Here is a 17,198-nt window from a genome sequence, read left to right as displayed (position 1 = left end):
GTGCTTTTTGTTGCATTGATGATAGTAGGTAAGACACAGGAAGAATCTAAATGTCCAGCAATAAGAGATTGGCTAAATCATTGTGCTACAGCTAGGCAAGGGTTGGCTTATGGCCATTCAGAGCACTGACCCTCCTGATTGAGTCAAATCTCCTGTCACTGCTCTCACACACCACACACCTCCCTCCTTTGCAGCACAAATTACCATTGTAATTTTACATTTCTTTGTGAAGTTCTTTGATGAATTTTTGTATCCCTCATTAGACGCTAAGCTCCATGGAGGCCAGGAGTATAGTATGTTCATTATTGTGTCCTCCATGCCAAGTTAAGTTCCTGGAACACATTACACTCTCAATAATTTATTGTTAGATGAATGACCAAGTCTATGTTTCTTAGTATGGAAAGATGTTTGAAATATGCAATTAAGAGAAAGAGTAGACTGTAAAACAGCATGCATGCTGTGCTACACACTGCTAATTTCCTCCTCTCTGGATCTTGTTTGGGGGACCACATGCCCACTCTTAGTCAATAAATTATGATTGATCCAAAGTCAGTCATGACAATGCTATTCTCTGCTGCTAGGGATGGTCATGAGATCAGGTTCTGGCCAATCTAAACACAGATTTCCAGACATAAAGAAAAATCCTCTGGGAGTAGTCTCTGAAGTTCTTGCTTTCCTAATAAAAATGCAGAAGTGACTGCTTTTGCTGGCTTTGAAAACACATGTAGTGGTTGGAGCTGCAGTAGACATCTTACAGCCATGAGCAAAATTCCAGTAGACTCACAAAGATGCTGGGCCTAACATTGTTGAACCAGTGAACCACAGCCGGGAACCACAGATACTCTAAGTATGGAAGAAAAATGAACCTGTATTTGTTTAGGTGACTGAACTTGCAGATTAATGCGCTCCCAACACATACAAAGGATGATCCCAAATATACCTGTATGTGCAATTATGAATAAAAAAATTTAAAGTGATGATCTCTGGGTGGTAGGAGTCTCCTTCTTTTTTTTTATTTTCTAAAGTTTTCCCAAAGGGCGTGTGAATAATAATCAGGCAAATATTTCTGTACATTCACAAAATAAACAATGGTACTAATTTTATTTTTAAAAAATAAACAAAATGTTGGGCCACCAGAAGGTAATTCACTACCATATGATAAGTTAATTAGCCACAACCGAGAGGAACACTTGTGGTTACCCTGGAGGATGGGTTCGGCAGCAGTGACAGGTCCCCTCCACAACAGTATGTGGTTCCAAACTCCTGAGGGAGGCGGGGCAGACCCCAGGGAAGTAGATGAGAACCTGAGTGAGGCTCTGCAGGGAGAGAGGATGTTCCTCAGCCCTCACAAGGACATGTCAGTTTCACTGGAGATTAGGCCCCTGTCTTGGCTGGGCAGCCTGCCAGGCAGGTTCTCAGCAGCATGGGGTGATAACAGGAGGAGGGGAAGCCTGACAAGCTAGGGCAGCTCTGGGGTCTCCAGGTGGGGTTGTCTCAGTCAGCACGTGTGTTGGCTGTAAACACAGATTTCCAGCAAGCAGAGTGTTGCAATCTCTCCCACCACAAACCTGGACCATCAGGGATGTTTCCATAGCAGCACCCACGCCAGTGAGGAATCTGGACGTGATCTGTGATCCCCTCTCCCACTTTTCCTTTTCTCTTAGAATGGGACAGACCAGCCTGGAGCAGCTAGTGTCCTGTAGGGACTGCAGTTTGTTGCTCTCTTCCTTTCCTTCTTCCTCCTGCCCTCGGTCCCCTCTGCCTCCTTCACCTTCTACATTTGGAAGCTCAAGTCACGTGCCTGGGACTGGGCTTCTCATCTAAATCACAGAGTGCCAGTCAATGCCTCCCTTCCTCTTCCCAGGGAGCAACTTCAATCTTCCCTGCCTGCTGTGGGGAGATAGACCCTACCCCTTATCCCTTGTGGGACCATCTGCAGCCGGTTTCCTCACCCCTGCAATGGGACAGCAGTCCTGCCTGCCCACCTGGCAGTGCTAATTCCAGGCCTGTGGCCCTCCTGGGAAAATCACCAGTGTGGGTGATATGGTGGTGTTTGCGTGTGTGGAGGGGTGGGGCTGCCATCTGGGCATTTACAGACTCCGTCCTTCCTCTCTCTTCATGTTTGTCACGTGTCAGGAATCCCTCTCCTTTGTGCCATGAAACATAAGGCAATTTCAGATCCGTCATCTCATTGAGCCTTGCATCTCCTTGGTGAAGTTGGAATTATTGTCACCATTTTACTGATGAGTAAACTGAGGCTCAGAAAGAGGGAGTTTGTTCCCCAGGGTTCCACTGTTGATTTATAGCCAACCTGGGATTAGGATGCATGTTCTGGATTCCTGCCGGGGTTCTGGCCCATCTGCAGCCAAGGCCTATCTTTCTGCTCCCACGAGGCCCCCTTTCCATTCCTTTCCCCCCCATGACAGCCACTGTAACTACCACCCAGAGCCTGTGCTCACTGTCACACCCTCGCCGTCCCCAGTGACTGGGCTGGAACGCACCATGTCCATCAGATGGATTTTCCTAAATGGAGGTTGGGCTCCAAATCCACTCCCCCAAGACTGACACAAATTGCACTACAAGGGGCCTCAACTGTTGGCATTTCTGGTCTAGAGAGAGAGATGGTCCCATAGAAATGTCAACATCATTTGGCAAAGAGGAGAGTGGAAACACAGGAGAAAGTTCAGGGACTGACATCAGGAGGAGGTGGCCCTTGAGTTGAGTCTTGAGGGATGTGTCAGTGTTACCAGGCAAGGAAGGCTGGGAAGGGCATTCCAGGAGGAAAGAGCAGCATTCTCCAAGGCTCAGACTGGTCTGGTGGCTGCAGGGTAGAGCTGGGTGACCTGGACATCTTGAGACGGTGCTCCCTTTACAGGAGAAAATCTGCAGTTCCCATATTTGGGGCAGTCTCAGAATCCCCCAGAGATCTTGTGAAATTCCTGGGTTCAGTTAATCTGCACTTCTCACAGGCAGGGGCTGCGACCTCACCCCACAGTTCTCATACAGGTGGTCCCTGGATCACTCTTGAAGAAATACAAACAGGACTGAGGAAGCTTTGGCCCAAGCACTGTGCAGGGGTGGGATAGGGATAGATGTGGAATGGGCCAGAGGAACAGTGGTCAGAGCTGTACTCTCCTGGACCACCCTGTCTAAAATGTGGCCCTAAAGTTCCCCTTCCCCACTGACACATTCTATCCTCTTTCACTTTTCCTTTTTCCCTGGTGCTCTTTTGTATTTTATTATTTTTTTTAAATAAAGAGTCTCACTATGTTGCCCAGACTGGTCTCAAAGTCCTGACCTCAGCTACCCTCCCATCTCAGCCTCCCAAAACGCTAGGATTACAAGCATGAAGCACCATGCTCACATCACCAACTCACATGGTGAACGTTTGATGAGTTCATTTTTTACCTGTTTCACTCTACTAGCATGAGGGCTACATGAGGAAAGAGACTTTGTCTATCTCATTCACTGCTGTAGCCAAGTGTCTACAACGTATAAAGTCATGGAGGGAGTTTTATCGTTTTGGTTTGTAATTTAAATTTTGGGAAGCAGAAGATATCTGAGTAGATTCAGTGACTTACAGGAAAAGGGAGAGCAGCCTTGGTGTGCACAAGAGTGACAGGGAGACCAAGACAGAGAGATGCCAGAGGACAGTTCCTGGAAGAGGCTGGGGGAAAGGTGGGGCAACTGGGGAGGGTCCCTCTGGATGTCAGTTCCTTTGAGGCTGGCAGGGAACGAGGAGGTGCATGGGTGGAGAGGACTGCCTGAAGAAGACCTCCTTGACTTCCATAATCTTCATTCTTCATGAAGTGACAGGTGAGGGGCTTCCCGGGAGAGAGGGTAGGGGAGGAGTGAGTGATGGTGGGCCTGGAGCAGTGCCCCAGGGAGAAGGGGTGAATGCATTACTGAGGCTGGACTCTGGTCATGATGCTTGCCTTGGCCTCGAGATTCATTAAGAACCAGCCTCCTCCAGTGAGCCGAGATCACACCACTGCACTCCAGCCTGGGGACAGAGTGAGACTCCATCTAAAAAAAAAAAAACAAAAACCTAAAACAAATAAACAACAACAACAACAACAAAAGCCTCCAGGTCTCAATGTGCCCAGCTGGACCATATGCTGCTTCCTGGATGTGCCACCATTACAACTGGAACACAAATCCTGAGTCACTTTCTGGAGAAAGCCTGCCTGGATTCAGTGCCCATCTGACTGGGCTCCTGCAGCACCTGGTCTGCCCCTACTATGTGACTTGCTTCTGCCTGCCTCTTATCACAGGTGCCTGTGTTTCTACCTGCTTCAGTGCGGGCTGTCCAGGGCTGGGCTAGGCCGATCCATTCTAGGGGCTAGGGCAGGTGCCAGCCATGGCTGGGCTCTGGCAGCCCTGGGCAACAGGCAGGCCAGGTTCTCATGCTGGGCACTGGATGCCTTTTGTGGGCCCAACTGGGCATGACCACTGCTTCTGAATGGCCAGAAACTTCCTGGGAGAGACCTGGTTCTCTTGGGCTGACCCTTGCTCCCCAGGTACTTCCTCCCTCCCTCCCTTGCTGAAACCCTTTTGCATGTACTCAAAATCCTGCTCCAGCACCCTGCAGCCCCCTGGTTTTCAGCAGCCTCAGGGAACTCTTCCTTTTCTTCCTTACTGTAAGAGGCCCGATCCCCTGAGAACACTTCTGCCTTGCTGTCCTCTGTTGCAGCCCGTCCCTGGGTCTGAGCAGGGTAGGTCCTCCTTGCTTCTCATTGCCTCCCTTTCAGCTCATCATCCTTCTCTCCCACATAAGGACAGTCATGTGCCACAAAATGATGCTTCAGTCAACCCAGACCACATGTACAATGGTGGACCCATGAAACTATGATGGAGCTGAAAGACGCCTACTGCCTAGCCTAGTGACACAACAATTATATCATTATGGCACAGTTAGTTAAAAAATACATTTATTATAAAAGATTTATAATTCTATAGGAAAGGAAGGCTAAGAAGAAATGCACTCAAGCCATGAGCTGTAGCCCCCCTCCCCGACTTCAGGACAGAAAGGTCTGGGCTCCAGCCCTTACATTCCTGGGCCTCCAGGGCTCCCTGGACTTTAGGAAACAGCTAGTGAGGGAGTCCAAGTCCACTTTGACTCAGAGCTGTGTGATGTCAACAAGGTGCTTCCCCTCTGTGGTCCTCAGTGTCTTTGTCTATTAACAAGAAATGATGGTCCCAGCTCAGCAGTCTCCTTGAGGCTGGGGCAACTGGGACAGGGAGGGTGACAATCCTTTGTGGACAGAGAGGAGGAATTCTGAGTGACTACCAGAAGGTGCTATGTTTATTTCACAATTTCAAACATGACAGAACTGCAGAAAACAGACATCAAGACTCCCTTGTAATTCCGTTTGGGGTCTAGAGCTTAGATGTGTTTTGTCTAAGCAGAGGCAAACATTATATATAGATATGTAACCAGTTAATTGATGTGGGATTATAACATGTGCTTAAAAGTTACTGATGTGGGACATCTTTGCATATCAATAAATAAGCATTTATTTTATTTGTTTTAATACCTGTGAAATATTCCACTGTATGAAGAAACTGAAATCTCTCCTTCTATTGTGGATATTTGGACTGATGAACCACTGGAATAATACAGAGACGGCAAATCAAAGCATTTGTCAGCATGGAAGATCAAAGTGAGAGGTTTATTACAGAAGACAGTAATGCTAAAAGGGAAGGAGAGCTAAGTGAGTGCACCTGCTGCAATCAGAGCCCAGAATCTCACCACCCTAAGAGACAGGAGACAACGTGGCCAAAAGGGCAGAGGCCCCCAGAGCTCCCAGCAGTGAGGCCAGATGCAAACTTGTCATCCCACCCTGTGTGTGAGCTTCTTGTGCCCTGGACAGTCTTTCCTGAGGCAGAGGCTGTTTTAAGAGCTTAGAGCACCTATTCTACAGCAGAATTTCTTATGAATGATGTCCCTGTTCTGTGCTCCTCACCTATCCTGGCCCTTTGTCCCAGCATGACTTTGGGTAGTGGGTAAACATCACTAGACGCCCTGCTAGATTATATTAGGGCCTCGACACACTTCTGTTGATCTCAATTTTATGCCATTTTTATAGCATTGGCACCTCTTTATCCTCTTGCCTAATTATTTCCTTGTGATAAATTCCTAAGAAATGCAATTGCTAGGCCAATATGTTTGCACATTTTCACAGTTTGGTACTGACTAGAGATATTAAAGGAACAAAACCAAGAAATAGATGCAAAGCCTTAAGAGAATTTAGTTACTGAGATGTGGTTTCTAATTGGGGAGAAAAGGTGGGTTATTGAAGGAACGCTGTTGGGGACACAGGGCAACCATCTGGAAAAAATAGCCTCACTCCTTGTATAAAAATACATTCCAACTGAAGCCAAGCTGTCAAAAAAAGTCAAAAAGGGAGAATGTTTGTATGATTTATTAGGGGGAGGACACGACTGTCCTCACCCCAGAACCAGACTGATGAAGCAACCATCACTCGGAACATTGCTGGACACCGCGGCTGAAGGAAATCCCAAGCAGGGCCTCACGTGCAGCTTTCTAAGCACAACCCCAAACCCAGAAGTTATCAATGACTGATGAATTTGACTCCATGAAAATTAATACTTTTTATTAAAAAAATCACAAAATCAAAGATCTGTCAATAAACTGAAAAAAATGTTCTGCAGCCCACGTAAGAGATGACAGGCTAATGTTGGTACTTTGTGTTAAAATCTACTACAAATCACCAAACAGAAAACCCAGAGCCAGATTCAAAAAATGAAGAGACAGTTCAAAGACAAACAAATGCAGATAATTTCTTCACATAAGAAAACATTAAAATGTTTGTCGACTTTGTGTGTGGCCCTGGGTGTGGCCATGAATGGGTAGTCGCTAGTGGTATTCACAGATACGCACTTTTTCCTCCTCTGCGCACTTGGTGCTACTGCAGGTTCCCACCTGTGAAATTAGGTGCAGTCCTGCATCTTGCTTTGGAGGAGAAAATGTGAACAGAAGTGATGGAAGCCGCCTGTGAGTTCTGGTTGCTTCATCAGTCTGGTTCTGGGGTGAGGACAATTATGTAATAAAGCAAAGCCCTCAAGGAACATGTTGTGTTTGAGAGAAATAAACCTCTGTCATGTCAGGTTTCGGGTTGTGTATGTGGTAGAAGCAGAGCCCAGCCCATTCTGACAGATTCCTCAGGCATTGCTGGTGGGTTGACAGAATTAACCTAAAGCATTTGTGTGCCTTTTGTCTGAAAATTCCACTTTTAGGAATTTATGAAACAGACACACTCACATTTGCAGAGAGGCATGAATAAGGACAGTCATTGCAACTTTGACTGCAATAGCAAAAGACAGAGAACAGCCTACACACCAGTCAGCAGGATATTGGTTAAGAACATTGTGGAACATCTATAGAATGAAATCATCTGAACCCAGAAAAATAATAGAGTGATGTTTGTGCACTGATGTAGTGTTTATCCAAAGATTAGGGCTGGGTTAGGATGTTAGAGACTCCAGGAGCTAAAAAGATTAAGGTACCCTGTCCCAGTCCATACATATAAATACATATATATTTATTTATATATTTTATATATTTATATATAATAAATCATACGTACTTTATGAATTTTTAAAATGGGTTGAAAAGTCCATTTAAAATATTTTTATTAAAGTAGAATATCTCTGAAAAGTTAACCAGTAAATGGATATATTAGATTTCTAGGGCTGCTGTAACAAATTACTACTGCTGTAACAAATTACTTATTTGGTGGTTTCAAACAAGAATAATTTATTCTCTTGCCATTCTGGAAGCAGGACTTCTGAAATCAAGGGTCAGCAGGTTGCACTCTTGCCATGGTTCTAGAAGAGAAACCTTCCTTGCCTTTTCCAGCTTCTGGTGGCTCCTGGCAGTCCTGAGCTTGTGTCAGCACAACTGCAATCCGTGCTTCCATCTTTATATGACCTTCTTTCCTGGGTCTCTCTGTGTATTAAATCTCTCTCTTTCTTAAACCTTTCTCTTAAAATACCAGTCACTGGATGCAGGGCCCACCCTAAACCCAGGATAATCTCATCATGAGATCCTTAGCTTAATTACTGCCTATAAAGACCTTATTTCCAAATAAGGAAACATTCACAGGTACCGGGGCTTAGGATTGAACACATCTTTTGGGGGAACACTCTTCAACCCACTGTAATGGATAACAGCAGTTTCCACTGGGAAGGTGGGGGTTCAGGAGTGGGAGGAAAATGAATTTTTCACTGTGTATTATTTTGAACTATTCACATTTTAAAAAACATTTTCCTTATTTGCAAACTATGCACCCAACAAAGGTCTAATATTCAGAATATATAAGAAACTTAAATAATTCTATAAGCAAAAAAAAAAAAAAAAAAAAAAAATCCCATTAAAAAGTGGGCAAAACACATGAAGAGACCCTCCTCAAAAGCAAGAAATACAAGTGGCCAAGAAGCATATGAAAAAATACTCAACATCACTCATCAGAGAAATGCAAATAAAAAGCACAATGAGATACCATCTGAATATCAGACAGAAAAGCTATTACTAAAAAGTCCAAAACAACAGATGCTGGCAGGACTGCAGAGAAAAGGAAACACTTATACACTGTTGATGGGAATGTGAATTAGTTCAGCCACTCCGCAAAGCAATTCAGAGATTTCCCAAAGGACTTAGAACAGATCTACCACTTCACCCAGCTATCCCATTACTGGGATTTGTTCATCAAAAAGACACATGCACTCCTATATTTATTGCAGCACTATTCACAATGGCAAGGATGTGGAATCAACCTAGGTGCCCATCATTGGTGGATTGGATAAAGAAAATGTGGTACATATACACCATGGAATACTATACAACCATAAAAATGGAAATCATACCCTTTGCATAGATACAGCTGGAGGCCATTAACCTAAGTGAATTAAAGCAGGATCAGAAAATCAAATACCACAGGTTTTCATTGATGAATGGGAGCTAAACCCTGGTTACACATGTATGTAAAGAAGGGAACAAAAGACACTGAGAACTACTTGCTGAGGGAGGAAGAAAAGGAGACAAGGGTGGAAAAACTGCCTATTGGGTACCAGGCTCACTAACAGGGTGACAGGACCAATCGTACCCCAAACCTCAGCATCACACAGTATACCAAGGTAACAAACCAGCACATGTATCCCCTGATCTAAAATAAAAGTTCAATTTATTAAAGCAATTTAAATAATACATTAATTTTCCTGTAAATATGTTTTTAATAAAACATACACAAGAAATGCCCCCTCCCCACAAAACAGAGTAGGCATAATCGAAATGATGGTACTGCTAAATTGCTGGAATTTACACTCACACTGAGGGTGGTTTCAGGCTCCAAGTTTCTGAGGTTGGAGAAGGTGACCAGGGAGCATAAATACTGAGTTCTGTCTACTCATTCAGACCGTGAGGGGAAGCCAAGGGCTGGAAGATCATTTTGAGGGAGAATGAAAGTGCAGGGAGACATTGTTAGAGTGGGGAAGACTGGAGAATGCTTGTGAGGTGAAGGAAAAAATAACACAATGAGAGGAATTTGGAGGTAGGTGGGTGCAAGGAGATAGTGGGGGTGGGAGATCCCTGGGGAGGCCAGATTGGCATGGGGAGGGACAGTGGAGGAGAGGGTGGTTGTCTCCTCTGCCATGAAGGACAAAACAAGCAGTGTGGATGGGCTTTGAGCCAGAAAGCACTTGTGGCAGAGAGGAGGTCCTGAGGGGCTTCCACCTTACCCTGACCACAAGTGCCTCTGGCTCGAGCAGGCTGGCTATTAGCTGGCTAGGCCATGGAGGATTGATGTGACAAGAGAGAGGAGGGGACACAGTTGCTTTGGGCAACTCATGGGAGGCCGGGGTATTTAGTGAGGGAGAAAAGCCCTGCCAAGTGACAGGATGCCCAGCGGGGGCCTCTCCCCACACAGAGTACAGTAGAGGATGTGGGATGGGAAGGAACTGCCCATGTAGTTCCATCTGTCATAGAGCCCAGGGTGCTTGTGGGACCTCCTTCACCTACCTCCAAACTCACCCACTGTACACTGGACAATGGCCCCCTTCTTTAGCCTGGGGACATCCGGGTCCCTTGGTGAACCTGCTTCTTCACCCTCTGCAGGTAGGAACCCCTGGTAGGCAGAAGCCAAGGTCCCAAAAAGGAGCAGCAGGGAGTTTGCTTCCTCTGTTATCCATGCAAGAGGCCTGTGAGGAGGAAGCTGCCAAAAGCTTGTTGCAACTCCAGTTCCAGTTCCAGGTAATGGGAAGGAGAGCCACAGGTCACCTCTGTCAGCAAACAGTTCATGAACTCCTGTGCCAGGATGGTGGCCCATCAATGGGGGCTCTACCCTCTAGCTTTGTGTCACTGCATTCTATGATGTTCACACAATGACAAAACCACTTAGGAGCTTTGCAAAGAGCAAAAGGTGAGGCTCTGACCTCACTGCAGGGAGGTTACTGTCAACCCCTGGTTGCATAGTGTTTGCTCCCTGGTTCTCAGGAGTGAAGTCTTGGGAAACAAGGTAGAAAGGGACTGTGGACTGCAAGACCCAGTGCAGAGCAAGTCATTTTCCTCAAATCAGCTGTGCGTCTGCGAGGCAGGATCCTTAAGCTTCCTCTGTTTCTTCCCAGGACAACCCTTCCTGGGAGGGAAGAGTGAGTCTCAGGTCATGCCAGTCTGGGGCTGGGAGCTGCACTTTCTCCTTTCCATCCTCCTGTTCTGCACACAGTAGGTGCTTGCTAGACACTTGTTCAGTTTAGTTCTTGGACATAGTGTGTAAAAGAAATCTTTGCAAATGGAATCGTTTGGAACATTGAGCCTGTGCTACCATGGAATTCTGAATGTATCTATATGATGTCTTTCCAGGCTTAAAACCTGAATCTTTTTCGGGTAAATCCCTTCAAATGCATGCAGGCTGCAAATCAAAAGCAAGCAGTAGCTTTAAGCATGGGCGAGTTGGTAAGACTTTCGCCGGATGCATAAAGCGCAGAGGCCAAGAGGGGTTGGGACTGCGTTGGAAAGCATGTCAAGTTAAGGGGTGGAAAGAATTCTCTGGGCAGTGAGGAGTCTGCAGTCACATTGATCAGGCAGAGTCACCAGGGGTGGCAAGGAGAAGGGCTCAGAAGACGCGGTTTCAGCGGGAGGCACACGAGGTGGCTGGCAGGCGGCGGGGTAGACACGGAAACATTGACGAGGTGGGCCCAGCAGAACTCAGGGTCTGGCATCACTCTCTGGGCTCAGGGCGAGAGGAGGGGAGGAAGCGCCCCGAGCCCAGGCCCGCATTCCAGCCCAGTTAGGATCTGGAGTCTTGTTTCCTGCCTCTGAGCATAATCTGACACTGTTTGCGGAGGGCGAGGCCAAACCCTGATTCTCCGGAACGAGGGTTCCCTTGATGCTTAACCAGAGAAGGTCTGATCGGGCTCGAGTGATCTCTGGATCCCAGGTATCAAGCGCCCACCCGCTAGAAGGCTTCTTCCGCAGCTCTCAGGTGCGCAGGGCTGCAGATGGACACCGCGCCGCTGAGCTCCGAGTCTGAGCCTGGAGGAGTGAACAAATAGTGAGACAGCCCAAGTAGGGACACCCTGCCGCAGTGCGCAACCTCCAGCTGGAACCCCGGGCCCTTATCTTCCGTGTACATAGGTTCCTCCACACTTCAAGGCACCGACTCAGCAGACAGCACGGCCCTGAGTCTCTGGCCAGGACTGCAACCTGTCCTCTCACCCGATGCCGGCGCTGCTGCTCCTCCGTCTCTGGGTGGCCCACGCGCAGGAGGACCAGGGCGACAACACCAGGAAGCTGTTGCTCGCTTTCACTTCCAAGGAGGATGGCCCGGCCGACGTGGCCTAGCATGTGGCTACCGCCATCTTCCAGGTTCAGGGAGAACGGAGATGACCTTCCTTTGGGGGTCGCCCTGGGGCTTGCGTTTGCACTGTGCAGTGGGAAGGTTAGCGGGGATGGGAGACTGGGAGGCACAGGCGGGGTGAGCTGAGCCCGCTGGTATTGCCCGGTCCTGTTTCAGACTCTTGACACCACCTCAGCACAATGGATGAGAAAATCAATAGCTGGAGCGCACTCAGGAGCCAGGCAGAGAGGTTGGCTCTTACTGTGCCTTCTGACTTGTTGGGGAAATCTGGGCAGTGGATGGTGTGTGGTGGGATCCTAGAGAGATGGCACCACCTGAGACAGGTGGGATGGGAGGGACGCAGACGACAGGGACGGGAGGCCATTTCTTCACACCACAGAATTCACACTCTAGTGCTTCATCTTTCTGAGCAGAAGAAAATAATGAACTAATGGGGAAGGGGCCGAGTTATTCTCCAGGCCCAATGGTGTCCTCTGGGGCTCCATCGGGTTGGGGAGCTTGCTGCTCCAGAACAGAGGATGGCCTGCCTGTTAGCGAGAACCCCAGAAGCTGTGCGGGGCTCCACAACCCACTTGGCACTCCGCTGAGGGTGCCGGTTAGGGTTTCCTAAGTAACTCACAAGCCCCTGGCCCTGGGGTGGCGGGAGTTCCTGCCTGGGGTTGGGGATGGGAAGGTGGGCACTGGTTTCCCCCAACTCTAACCTGCCCAGGGCTTGGCTGAGGTTTCGTTTGCCTGAGCTTGGAGTGGGACCTGGGGTGAATCGTGGCTTTACCTCACTAAGCTGTGTGGTGCCTGGCAAGTCACTTAACCTCAAGTCTCCATTTCTTTAGCTTTAAAACAGAGGGAAGAATCTTCGTGAAATGTTGTTGTAAAGACTCCATGGCAGTGCATAGGGGCATGAAGGGAAAGGGGTTTTGTGACCACCTGAGTCATCTCACTATGTAAGCAAAGGAAGAGGTCACTGGCAGGAGGGAGTTATGTTGCCGCCTGCAGTGTGCCCTGCTGGTGGCACTCTCTTTGCTTCAAATTGCAGCTCCTGGGGCAGAGGGGAGAATCCTGCCTCTCACAGCTGCCCACCCGCCCTACTGCTGCTGTGCACTGGGGCCGCAGGGTGTCAGGCCCTTACTCAGCTCAGAGCACCCCCGTTCCTTGTTTTCTGAGCCTTTCACCCTTCCACTTTCTGTTTCTGAGTTTGACTACTAAAGATATCTCATGTAAGTGAAATCATATAGTATGAATGACTTTGTTACTGGCTTATTTCAGTTGACAGAATATTTTCAAAGTTTATTTTGAAATGTGACAAGATATCCTTTAATAATATTCCATTGTGTGTATACGGCACTTTAAGAAATATGTTTGTCCAGGGACATAAAGATTGTTTCTGCCTTTTGGTTTTTGTGAATAATGATACAACAAACATGGATGTTCAAATGTTTTCCAGGTCAGGTGTTGAATATTTTGGATATAGATTCATAAGTGGGATTGCTGGATTATATGATGCTTTCCTTTTTAATATTTTGAGGAGCATTCATAACATTTTTAGCTACATTATTTTTCACGTGGCTTTTAATTCCTTCACATCCTCAACAAACTTGATATTTATTTTTAAATTTGTAATGATCAGTCTAATGGTTGTGAGGTGATTTTGTTTTGCATTTATCTATAAATTAGTAATTTTAAGCATCCTTTCAAATACTTTTTGCCATTTTTATGTATTTTTTGGAGAAATGTCAGTTCAGTCTTTTGTCTATTTTTAAATCAAGTTATTCAACTTTTGTTGAATTTTAAGAATTATTTATGCTAGATATTAACTCCCATCACATGTGGTTTGCAAATATTTTCATCCATTTCGTAAGTGACATTGTTACTCCACCAAATGTTTTCTTTGATGTGCAGAAATTTTGAAGTTTAATGTAATTCAATTTTTCTGTTCTGTGTTGCTCATGAATTTGATGTCATATCCAAGAAATCAGTACCAAGACCAATGTTATATCTTACCCCATTTTTTCTTCTAAGAGTTATGTTTTTTATATATTTTTAAGTTTAGCTATTTTGTTAAAAACTTCTTTTGTATATGGTGCAAGGAAAGAATCCAACTTAAGTTTTTCAGTGTAGATATTGTTTTCAGCATCATTTATCTATCTGTGTTTCAGTAGCACATTGCTTTTCTTCTTGTAGCTTCATTCTTGTAGTTTCATTCCATTTTGGTCAGAAGACACACATTGTATGATTTTGGTCTTCTTAAGTTTAATAAGACTTGTTCTGTGCCTTACCAGAATGCACCAAGTTGCAATGAAGAATATGGTGTATTATGTTGCTTTTGACTGGAGAGTTCCGTACATGTCTGTTATATCTAATTGGTCTATGGTAGAGTTTGGATGTTTGTCCTCTCCACATCTTGGTTGAAATGTGATCCCCAGTGTTAGAGGTGGGGTCTGGTGTGAGGTGTTTGTGTCATGGGAGAGAATCCCTCATGAATGAACTGGCACCATCCCCTTGGTGATGAGTGAGTTCTCACTCTTTTAGTTCCCTTGAGAGCTAGTTGTTGAAGGGCACTTGGCACATCTGCCTTGCACGTGCTCCCTCTTTCACCATGTGAAACGTTTGGTCCTCCTTTGCCTTCTGTCATGATTCTAAGGTTACTGAGACCCTCACCAAAAGCAGATGCTGTCACCATGCTTCTTTTATAGTCTGCAGAACTGTGAGTCTAATAAACCTCTTTATAAATTACTCCATCTCAGGTATTCATTCATAGTAATGCAAAATGAACTAATAGAATCTATAATGTTATCCAGGTTTTCTTTTGTTTATCTTCTACTTGATCAGCATTTCTCTCCTTTAGTTATATTTTCTGATCAAATTTTAAAATAAATTTCTACAAAACAATGTAACATTGGGATTTTGATAGAGATTATTTTGAATTTGTTCACCACTGTGGGTTATACTGACATGCTAACAAAATTAAATTATTGGACCCTTGAGCAAGAATATGTTGTAGAGTGTGTTTAGTTTTATACTTTCTATTCTGGTTTCTCTATTCATTACTGAAAATGGGATCTTGGTGTCTGCAGTTACTATGTTGTTGTACATTTCTTTCTTCATATCTGTCAATATTTGCTTCATATATTTGGGAACCTGATTTTATAGTTACATATACGTATAGATAGTTATAACAGTTACAGATCCCTAGTAAGTAGACTCATTTTACCATTATATAATATCAGTCTTTGCCTCTTGTTCTGGTTTTTGACTTAAAATGTGTTTTCTCTAATACAATTAGGACCACATGACCCATTCATGGTAACTATTTGCATGGATTTTTAAAATTCTGCTTCCAGCCTGTTTGACTGTTTAAAGTGAGTCTCTTGTAGATTGTGTATTTTATAATAGTGTTTGTTTAGCCATTGTATTTCTTTAAGTAGCTTAAACTGTTTTCATTGAAACAATTTCTTAAAGAAATGAATGTACTACTACTATTTTGGTTCTTACTGTTTTCTTTTTTTCTTGTAGATAGGTTTTCCCTCATCTCCTGTTTGACTGCCTTCATTTTTGTTCTGTTGTTTTTTAGTGACATGTTTTGATTATTTTCTCATTTTATTTTGCATACTTTCTATAAATACTTTCTTTGTGAGCACCTTGAATAATGGAGATTACATAAAACATCTTAATGTTATAACAATATATTTTGATCTCATAACAACTTCAATCAAATATGAAAACTGTAGCTCTTTACATTCTTTAGTTTGTTATTAAATTCACAAGTTATTTTTATTATATATCTAGTAACAGATTTATACAAATTTATATATTTTTTCAAATTCTATAGCAGAATTTTAGTTGTATGTGCCATCATTACAATAGTAAACAATTCTATATCTGTTGATATATTTACATTTAATGAAGAGCTTTATATTTTGAATATGGATTTATGATGTTGTGTGGCATCATTTTGGTTTTCAACATAGTGGATTCTTTCTAGCATTTTTTAAAGGCAAGGTCTCATTATGTTGCCCAGACTGGTCACAAACTCCTGGCCTCAAGCAATCCTCCTGTATTGTCCTTCCAAATTTCTGGGATTATAGTCATGAGCTGCTAGGCATGGCACAGTTTTGCATTTATTGTGGGAGTGTACTAGCCGTGATGAACACCCTTACTTTTTGGTTATTTTGGAAAGTTTATTTTTCTCTTATTTTTGAAGTAACTTTCTAGATCAGGTATTCTTGGTTGATAGTGTTTTTATTTTCATCACATTCAAATATGAGAAATTCTTGGCCCCTTTCTTCTTCAAATAACCTTTGTACTATTTTTTCTTTCCTATGTTACCCTTCTAGGAGTTCTTTCATGAATATATTTTTCTACTTGCTGGTATCTGATAAGTTTCAAATTTCATGTTTTAATTTTGTTTTGAAATTTTGTATTTCTGTGTATTTTGTGTTACAGTATGCTTCTTGACATCAGGTAATTCTTTTAGTTTTTATTTTGCAATTTTTTTTGAGATGGAGTCTCACTCTGTCACCCAGGCTGCAGTGCTGTGATGTGATCTCAGCTCAATGCAAAATCTGCCTCCCGGGTTCAAGTGATTCTCCTGAGGAGCTGGGATTTCAAGTGTGCACCACTGTGCCTGGCTAATTTTTTTTTTTTTTTTTAAAGGGAGTTTCGCTCTTGTTGCCCAGGCTAGCATGCAATGGTGTGATCTTGGCTCACCACAACCTCCGCCTCCCAGATTTAAGTGATTCTCCTGCCTCAGCCTCCTGAGTAGCTGGGATTACAGGCACCTGCCACCACACCTGGCTAGTTTTGTATTTTTAGTAGAGACAGGGTTTCTCCATGATGGTCAGGTTGGTCTCGAACACCTGACCTCAGATGATCAGCCTGCCTTGGCCTCCCAAAGTGCTAGGATTACAGGCATGAGTCACGATGCCTGGCCAATTTTTATATTTTTAGTAGAGACGGCATTTCACCACTTTGGCCAGGCTGGTCTTGAACTCCTGACCTCAGTGGATCCTCCCATCTAGGCCTCCCAAAGTTCTGGGATTATAGGCATGAGCCATCATGCCTGGCCACTTTATATTATCATTCTGTAAGGCAATATTCAACTCTACACACTCAAGACAGTGTGGGGCAAAAGTCAAATATGAGTCAGCCATATGTCTGTTCCCAATATAATTATCTCTGTGTTTATTTGCTTGTATAAATATTCCTCCTGTATTGTTTATGACTTTTATATTCTGTTGTTTGGTTGTCAGTGGTTGCTTTATGCTGCTCAGATGAGTAGTCATAGAAATTATCTTAATTTCAATATCTATTGGTCAACTTACATTA

At 44.4% G+C, this 17,198-nt stretch overlaps 1 long non-coding RNA gene across 1 annotated transcript; it reads right to left on the bottom strand.

The window, feature by feature from the left end:
- Positions 1-1,063: 1,063 nt before the first annotated feature.
- LOC115895634 lies at positions 1,064-2,611 on the bottom strand. Its single transcript, XR_004055809.1, has 2 exons — positions 2,502-2,611; positions 1,064-1,316 (listed from the first exon to the last, which is right to left on the bottom strand). It is a non-coding gene; the product is annotated as an uncharacterized LOC115895634 (long non-coding RNA).
- Positions 2,612-17,198: the final 14,587 nt, after the last annotated feature.

The sequence above is a fragment of the Rhinopithecus roxellana genome, chromosome 22, assembly GCF_007565055.1.
Source record: "Rhinopithecus roxellana isolate Shanxi Qingling chromosome 22, ASM756505v1, whole genome shotgun sequence".
Lineage (NCBI taxonomy): Eukaryota > Metazoa > Chordata > Mammalia > Primates > Cercopithecidae > Rhinopithecus > Rhinopithecus roxellana.
Note: the sequence above shows the minus strand (reverse complement) of the source record. Positions and strands in the feature narration are given on the sequence as shown.